Here is an 8,656-nt window from a genome sequence, read left to right as displayed (position 1 = left end):
TAAACGTTTCCCAGAATGTTACATAAGCAGTAGGGAGAAGGTTGAAGGTTCAAACCCTTTTCTGAAACTAACTGTAATGAACTGGGCAAGCTATCCACTTCATGCGATTGCTCACAGAACACAGGCTACTGTACCACAAGGTCACATATGCTGAGTGATTTACTGTACTTGTATTTATTTTAGGCCACAGTCTGCTTATTAAACTATTTGAGTGTAGGCCCTGTTGACATTTTGCTCATTTTGTTGTGTTACAGGCTGAATTTAAAATGGATTAAATTGAGATTTTTTGTCACTGGCCTACACACAATACCCCATAATGCCAAAGTGGAATCATGTTTTTAGACATTTTTACAAATTAATAAAAAAATGAAAAGCTGAAATGTCTTGAGTCAATAAATATTCAATCATTTTGCTATGGCAAGCCTAAATAAGTTCAGGAGTAAAAATGTGCTTAACAAGTCACATAATAAGTTGCATGGACTCACTCTGTGTGCAAAAGTAGAGTTTTACATGATTTTCTTATGAATACCTCATCTCTGTACTCATCTCTGGACAGATTCAACCACAAAGACCAGGGAGGTTTTCCAATGCCTTGCAAAGAAGGGCACCTATTGGTAGATGGGTAAAAAAAAAAAAGCAGACATTGAATATCCCTTTGAGCATGGTGAAGTTATTCATTACACTTTGGATAGTGTATCAATATACCCAGTCACTACAGATATACAGGCGTCCTTCCTAACTCAGTTGCCGGAGCGGAAGGAAACCGATCAGGGATTTCACCACGAGGCCAATGGTGACTTTAAAACAGTTACAGAGTTTAATGGCTGTGATGGGAGAAGACTGAGGATGGATTAACAACATTGTAGTTACTCCACAATACTAACCTAATTGACAGACTGAAAATAAGGAAGCCTGCACAGAATATAAATATTCCAAAACATGCATCCTGTTTGCAACAAGGCACTAAAGTAATATTGCAAAAAAAAATTTGGCAAAGCTAATAACTTTTGTCCTGAATACAAAGTGTTATGTTTGGGGAAAATCCAAAACTTTACTGAGTACCACTCTCCATATTTTCAAGCATGGTGGTGGCTGCATGATGTTATGGGTATGCTTGCAATCATTAAGGACTGGGGAGTTTTTCAGGATAAAAAATAAATGGAATGTACAGTTGAAGTCTGAAGTTTACATACACTTAGGTTGGAGTCATTCAAACTTATTTTTCAACAACTCCACACATTTCTTGTTAACAAACTATAGTTTTGGCAAGTCGGTTAGGACATCTACTTTGTGCATGACACAAGTAATTTTTCCAACAATTGTTTACAGACAGATTATTTTACTTATAATTCACTGTATCACAATTCCAGTAGGTCAGAAGTTTACATACACTAAGTTGACTGTGCCTTTAAACAGCTTGGAAAATTCCAGGAAATGATGTCATGGCTTTAGAAGCTTCTGATAGGCTAATTGACATAATTTGAGTCAATTGGAGGTGTACCTGTGGATGTATTTCAAGGCCTACCTTCAAACCCAGTGCCTCTTTGCTTGACATCATGGGAAAATGAAAAAAAATCAGCCAAGACTTCAGAATTTTTTTTTGTAGACCTCCACAAGTCTGGTTCATCCTTGGGAGCAATTTCCAAACACCTGAAGGGACCATGTTCATCTGTACAAACAATAGTACGCAAGTATAAACACCATGGGACCACGCAGCCGTCATAACGCTCAGGAAGGAGACGCGTTCTGTCTCCTAGAGATGAACGTACTTTGGTGCGAAAAGTGCAAATCAATCCCCGAACAACAGCAAAGGACCTTGTGAAGATGCTGGAGGAAACAGGTACAAAAGTATCTATATCCACAGTAAAACAAGTCCTATATCGACATAACCTGAAAGGACGCTCAGCAAGGAAGAAGCCACTGCTACAAAACCACCATAAAAAAGCCAGACTATGGTTTGCAACTCACATTGGGACAAAGATTGTACTTTTTGGAGAAATGTCCTCTGGTCTGATGAAACAAAAATAGAACTGTTTGGCCATAATGACCATTGTTATGTTTGGAGGAAAAAGGGGGTTGCTTGCAAGCCGAAGAACACCATCCCGACCGTGAAGCACAGGGGTGGAAGCATCATGCTGTGGGGGTGCTTTGCTGCAGGAGGGACTGGTGCACTTCACAAAATAGATGGCATAATGAGGAAGGAAAATTATGTGGATATATTGAAGCAACATCTCAAGACATCAGTCAGGAAGTTAAAGCTTGGTTGCAAATGGGTCTTCCAAATGGACAATGACCCCAAGCATACTTCCAAAGTTGTGGCAAAATGGCTTAAGGACAACAAAGTCAAGGTATTGGAGTGGCCTTCACAAAGCCCTGACCTCAATCCTATAGAAAATGTGTGGGCAGAACTGAAAAAGTGTGTGCGAGCAAGGAGGCCTACAAACCTGACTCAGTTACACCAGCTCTGTCAGGAGGAATGGGCCAAAATTCACCCAACTTATTGTGGGAAGCTTGTGGAAGGCTACCCAAAACGTTTGACCCAAGTTAAACCATTTAAAGGCAATGCTACCAAATACTAATTGAGTGTATGTAAACTTCTGACCCACTGGGAATGTGATGAAAGAAATCAAAGCTGAAAAAATCATTCTCTCTACTATTATTCTGACATTTCACATTCTTAAAATAAAGTGGTGATCCTAACCTAATTTTTTCTAGGATTAAATGTCAGGAATTGTGAAAAACTGGGTTTAAATGTATTTGGCTAAGGTGTATGCAAACTTCCGACTTCAACTGTAGCTAAGCACAGGCAAAATACTAGAAGGAAACCTGCTTCAGTCTGCTTTCCACCAAACACTGGGAGATGAATTCACCTTTCAGCAGGACAATAACCTAAAACACAAGGCCAGATTTACACTGGAGTTGCTTACCAAGAAGACAGTGAATGTTCCTGAGTGGCCGAGTTACAGTTTTGACTTAAATCGGATTGAAAATCTATGGCAAGACTTGAAATAGGTTGTCTAGCAATGATGAACAACAAATTTGACAGAGCTTGAAGAATTTTGAAAAGAATAATGGGCTAATGTTGCACAATACAGGTGTGGAAAGCTCTTAGAGACTTACCCAGAAAGACGCTGCCAAAGGTGCTTCTACAAAGTATTGACTCAGGGGTGTGAATACTTACAGTGCATTCGGAAAGTATTGGCTCATTCACTTTTTGCACGTTTTGTTACGTTACAGCCTTATTCTAAAATGCATTACAGTGTCCCCCCCTCAAGTCCGGGCTCTGGCTGGGCCACTCAAGGACATTCAGAGTCTTGTCCCGAAGCCACTCCTGCTTTGTCTTGGCTGGATCTCTCTGTACTTTGCTCCATTCATCTTTCCCTCAATCCTGACTAGTCTCCCAGTCCCTGCTGCATCCTCACAGCATGATACTGCCACCACCATGGTTCACCGTAGGGAAGGTGCCAGGTTTCCTCCAGACGTGACACTTGGCATTCAGGCCAAAGAGTTCAATCTTGGTTTCATCAGACCAGAGAATCTTGTTTCTCATGGTCTGAGCGGGCTGTTATGTGCCTTTTACTGAGGAGTGGCTTCCGTCTAGCCACTCTACCATAAAGGCCTGATTGGTGGAGTGCTGCAGAGATGGTTGTCCTTCTGGAAGTTTCTCCCATCTCCACAGAGGAACTCTGGAGCTCTGTCAGAGTGACCATCAGGTTCTTGGTCACCTCCCTGACCAAGGCCCTTCTCGTCCGATTGCTCAGTTTGGCCGGGCGGCCAGCTCTAGAAAGAGTCTTGGTGGTTACAAACGTCTTCCATTGAAGAATGATGGAGGCCACTTTGTTCTTGGGGACCTTCAATGCTGCAGACATTTTTTGGTGCCCTTCCCCAGATCTGTGCCTCGACACAATCCTGTCTCGGAGCTCTGCGGACAGTTCCTTCGACCTCATGGCTTGGTTTTTGCTCTGACATGCACTGTCAACTGTTGGACCTTTATATAGACAGGTGTGTGCCTTTCCAAATCATGTCCAATCTATTGAATTTACTACAGGTGGACTAAAATAAAGTTGTACAAACATCTCAAGGATGATCAATGGAAACAGGATGCACCTGAGTTCAATTTTGAGTCTCACAGCAAAGGTTTTTAACCTTTATTTAACCAGGTAAGCCAGTTGAGAAGAAGTTCTCATTTACAACTGCGACCTGGCCAAGATAAAGCAAAGCAGTGTGATTAAAAACAACAACAACACAGAGTTACATATGGAATAAACAAAACGTACAGTCAATAACACAATAGAAAATCTATATACAGCGTGTGCAAATGTAGTAAGTTATGGAGGTAAGGCAATAAATAGGCCATAGTGCAAAATAATTACAATTTAGTATTGACTTAGGAATAAGTCAAGGGGTATGAATACTTTCTGAAGGCACTGTATATATTGCCTGTTATGATGCCTGACTTCTAGATATTCCAGATGGCATTGAACGTGTTTTCTCCTTTCACAATACTTCAGAGGTTTTCTAATCCGGACAGTTGCACACCATCAGTCAACAACAGTAAAATCTGAAAATAGAAAGGGTGTTTCATCTTGCACTGTAAATATTTTTTGTTTTCGTTGCGACCGACACTTGGGATTCAGGATTCCTATCTGAGAAGGCCTAGTTATATATCACAAAGGTAGATTTTACAGCTAAGTGTAAGTACTGCCTCGTCTCTACCATACTGCTTATCACCATCATCAAAGGCTTGACACAATGGAATGGCTCCTTCTGAGAAAGACAAAAACAACAGCTTTGTGTCAAACTACCAGTGCAGCTCCCAGGAACCATTGTAACCATTATAATTAAACCACTGGCCCAACGCCTACCTCCGTTTCACCCACACTGTCACCAGAATCTGCATGCACACCAACTGCCGTCCAAACACCACAACTCTCAAGATATCATTACAGCATCAAAACAGACTATAACCAGATGAAATTGTCGACCCATTATCTCCACTGTGGTGACGTGAAGGAAGACTTTCTCTTCTTGCAATTCTACTGCAATTCTCCTCCATGTATAATAGACAGCACCACAAACACTGATATGACTACCAACTGTTCAGTCGTAATAAGGATCTATTGATGGATTGTCATAGATAATATTGGAGAGTTCTTCAGAGAGTTATTTTTTTAGTTCAGAACCAAAGAGAGGTATTCCTTTAAACGATATGTGCTGAGTTGTCCACCACAACTCAGCACATTCTCAAAACAGAGAGGGTGTGATTGGGGACAACTTACAAAATGTTCCCTCAACACATACATTTACATAGTGTTGTTACCTTTGACCTCACACGGAGAGTCACCAGTATTCATTTTAGACTCAATGGGAGATAGGATTCATTCAATCCCTCACATACTCCACACAGGGTGAAATATATATATACAGTTGAAGTCAGAAGTTTACATACACCTTAGCCAAATACATTTAAACCAAGTTTTTCACAATTCCTGACATTTAATCCTAATAAAAATTCCCTGTCTTAGGTCAGTTAGGATCACCACTTTATTTTACGAATGTGAAATGTCAGAATAATAGTAGAGAGAATGATTTATTTCAGCTTTTATTTCTTTCATCACATTCCCAGTGGGTCAGAAGTTTACATACACTCAATTAGTATTTGGTAGCATTGCCTTTAAATGGTTTAACTTGGGTCAAACGTTTTGGGTAGTCTTCCACAAGCTTCCCACGATAAGTTGGGTGAATTTTGGCCCATTCCTCCTGACAGAGCTGGTGTAACTGAGTCAGGTTTGTAGGCCTTCTTGCTCGCACACGCTTTTTCAGTTCTGCCCATACATTTTCTATAGGATTAAGGTCAGGGCTTTGTGAAGGCCACTCCAATACCTTGACTTTGTTGTCCTTAAGCCATTTTGCCACAACTTTGGAAGTATGCTTGGGGTCATTGTCCATTTGGAAGTCCCATTTGTGACCAAGCTTTAACTTCCTGACTGATGTCTTGAGATGTTGCTTCAATATATCCACATAATTTTCCTTCCTCATGATGCCATCTATTTTGTGAAGTGCACCAGTCCCTTCTGCAGCAAAGCACCCCCACAGCATGATGCTGCCACCCCCGTGCTTTACGGTTGGGATGGTGTTCTTCGGCTTGCAAGCAACCCCCTTTTTCCTCCAAACATAATTTTTGTTTCATCAGACCAGAATCCATTTCTCCAAAACGTACGATCTTTGTCCCCATGTGCAGTTGCAAACCGTAGTCTGTCTTTTTTATGGCGGTTTTGGAGCAGTTGCTTCTTCCTTGCTGAGCGGCCTTTCAGGTTATGTCGATATAGGACTCGTTTTACTGTGGATATAGATACTTTTGTACCGGTTTCCTCCAGCATCTTCACAAGGTCCTTTGCTGTTGTTCTGGGATTGATTTGCACTTTTCGCACCAAAGTACGTTCATCTCTAGGAGACAAAACAGGTCTCCTTCCTGAGCGGTATGACGGTTGCGTGGTCCCATGATGTTTATACTTGCGTACTATTGTTTGTACAGATGAATGTGGTACCTTCAGGTGTTTGGAAATTGCTCCCAAGGATGAACCAGACTTGTGGAGGTCTACACATTTGTTTTCTGAGGTCTTGGCTGATTTATTTTGATTTTCCCATGATGTCAAGCAAAGAGGCACTGAGTTTGAAGGTAGGCCTTGAAATATATCCACAGGTACACCTCCAATTGACACAAATTATGTCAATTAGCCTATCAGAAGGTTTTAAAGCCATGACTTCATTTTCTGGAATTTTCCAAGCTGTTTAAAGGCACAGTCAACTTAGTGTATGTAAACTTCTGACCCACTGGAATTGTGATACAGTGAATTATAAGTAAAATAATCTGTCTGTAAACAATTGTTGGAAAAATTACTTGTGTGATGCACAAAGTAGATGTCCTAACCGACTTGCCAAAACCTTAGTTTATTAACAAGACATTTGTGGATTGGTTGAAAAACAAGTTTTAATGACTTCAACCTAAGTGTATGTAAAACTTCCGGCTCCAACTGTATATCCCTCTGTAACTGCATAGAAACACTGATACATGGCATGTTTTTGTATAGATTTCACATTTATTTAGATCTCTGTTGCTTTATAAACAGTCTTGACAGTATCAGAGAAGTGAAAAATGTCTGTCATTCTGTACCATTTAGGGTGTTTTCAGGACAGCTTGTGATGGATACAGACCAAAATGTACACAAAATTACCCTGATTGACACCACATAAAAATAAAAATAAACATTGTTATACAAAATATACATGCCATTTCTCATACATTTGTTTGTAAGGTTGATCAGTGGCTGTGCATTTTATGGTTGATGCCCCAAATAAAGGGATGCATACAGAGAGCATACAGACAGGCTTCTGAATAATAAGAAGCAAATACAATCGGTTTTCTTTGGCGATTCACCCTGTCATCATAAGGTTGCTGGAGAGGAGAATGAATGCCAGTGAACTCAATATTTGGGCTTATAGTACTGTAATTACAAAAATATAGTGACCAACACTGGGGTGAAAACCTTGCAACTCTCATGGAAGGGTGAAAAATCGAAAGTTTTAAATGACAAAGAGAGACATCAGACGCTGTACAGTCTAAAGGCCATTGCATGGCAATTTATTGTGGCACCACTCAATGACCCTGTGTTCCTCAATCTAATCTCCTCACCCCGACAGAGTGAGACAACGCGTTCAACAGCTCGTAGAGTCCCATCAGTTGAGTTGAGTGGCTATTGGATGGAAACCTCTGAGCTCATGACGATCAAAGTTCTCCAGTTAAAGCAGGTTGAGTGGAGATCAATGGGGGTGTGTATTGTTGAGATCTGTCCTAAAGGTCTGACCATTAATGTGTATTGATGAGGAACTATGTTCTGTCTGGGGAGCACAGTCCCTCACTGTGTGGTCTGCTAACAGTGGCAGCAGCTGAATCAACAGACACTTAAATGTAGCACTGCAGCAGACAGACCGACAGACACAACCTGGGCTAGGGACCTCAGTCGGTCATATGGTTAAACACACACACACACACACACACACACACACACACCAGGCTTAACCCTCCACCCCCTGGCTTAATGGCAATGACCGATTGACCACCACCAGAGGACCATGGGGCCAGGTCATGCTTCTGACAGTGACGACTAGGGCCAGATGGAATCTGTGGAAAAGTCTCTTATCAATACCTCTAAAGTCTTGTCTGTAAATGTAATCGATGCAATTGTAGATATGAATGTATTGTAGCTGTATTTGTATTGTAGCGGTATTTGGTTTGAATTTGAGTTTAATTCCATGTTCATCCGTTTTTTTTTTATTGTCATTTAGCAGACGCTCTTATCCAGAGCGACTTACAGTTTAGTGAGTGCATACATTTTTCTACTGGCTGTTTGATTACAGAGTGATGTGGATAACATAAAAGACATGAACATGTATAAGGACAGGAGGAATACATACAGCATGCAGCACATCAGGATATAGTAATTGGTTAAAAAAAAGTGGCACATTTGGCCAATTCATGTGAGGGAGTATAAGAGTACATGAAGATCCCAGTCTCCAGCCATCAGTTCATATAGAAGTCATTATTGCTCAGAGTTCAACTCACTCTTTGCTGCATTATATTGTCAATCATGCTGAT

This window comes from Coregonus clupeaformis, chromosome 5, assembly GCF_020615455.1.
Source record: "Coregonus clupeaformis isolate EN_2021a chromosome 5, ASM2061545v1, whole genome shotgun sequence".
Lineage (NCBI taxonomy): Eukaryota > Metazoa > Chordata > Actinopteri > Salmoniformes > Salmonidae > Coregonus > Coregonus clupeaformis.
This window is presented reverse-complemented; position numbering follows the sequence as displayed.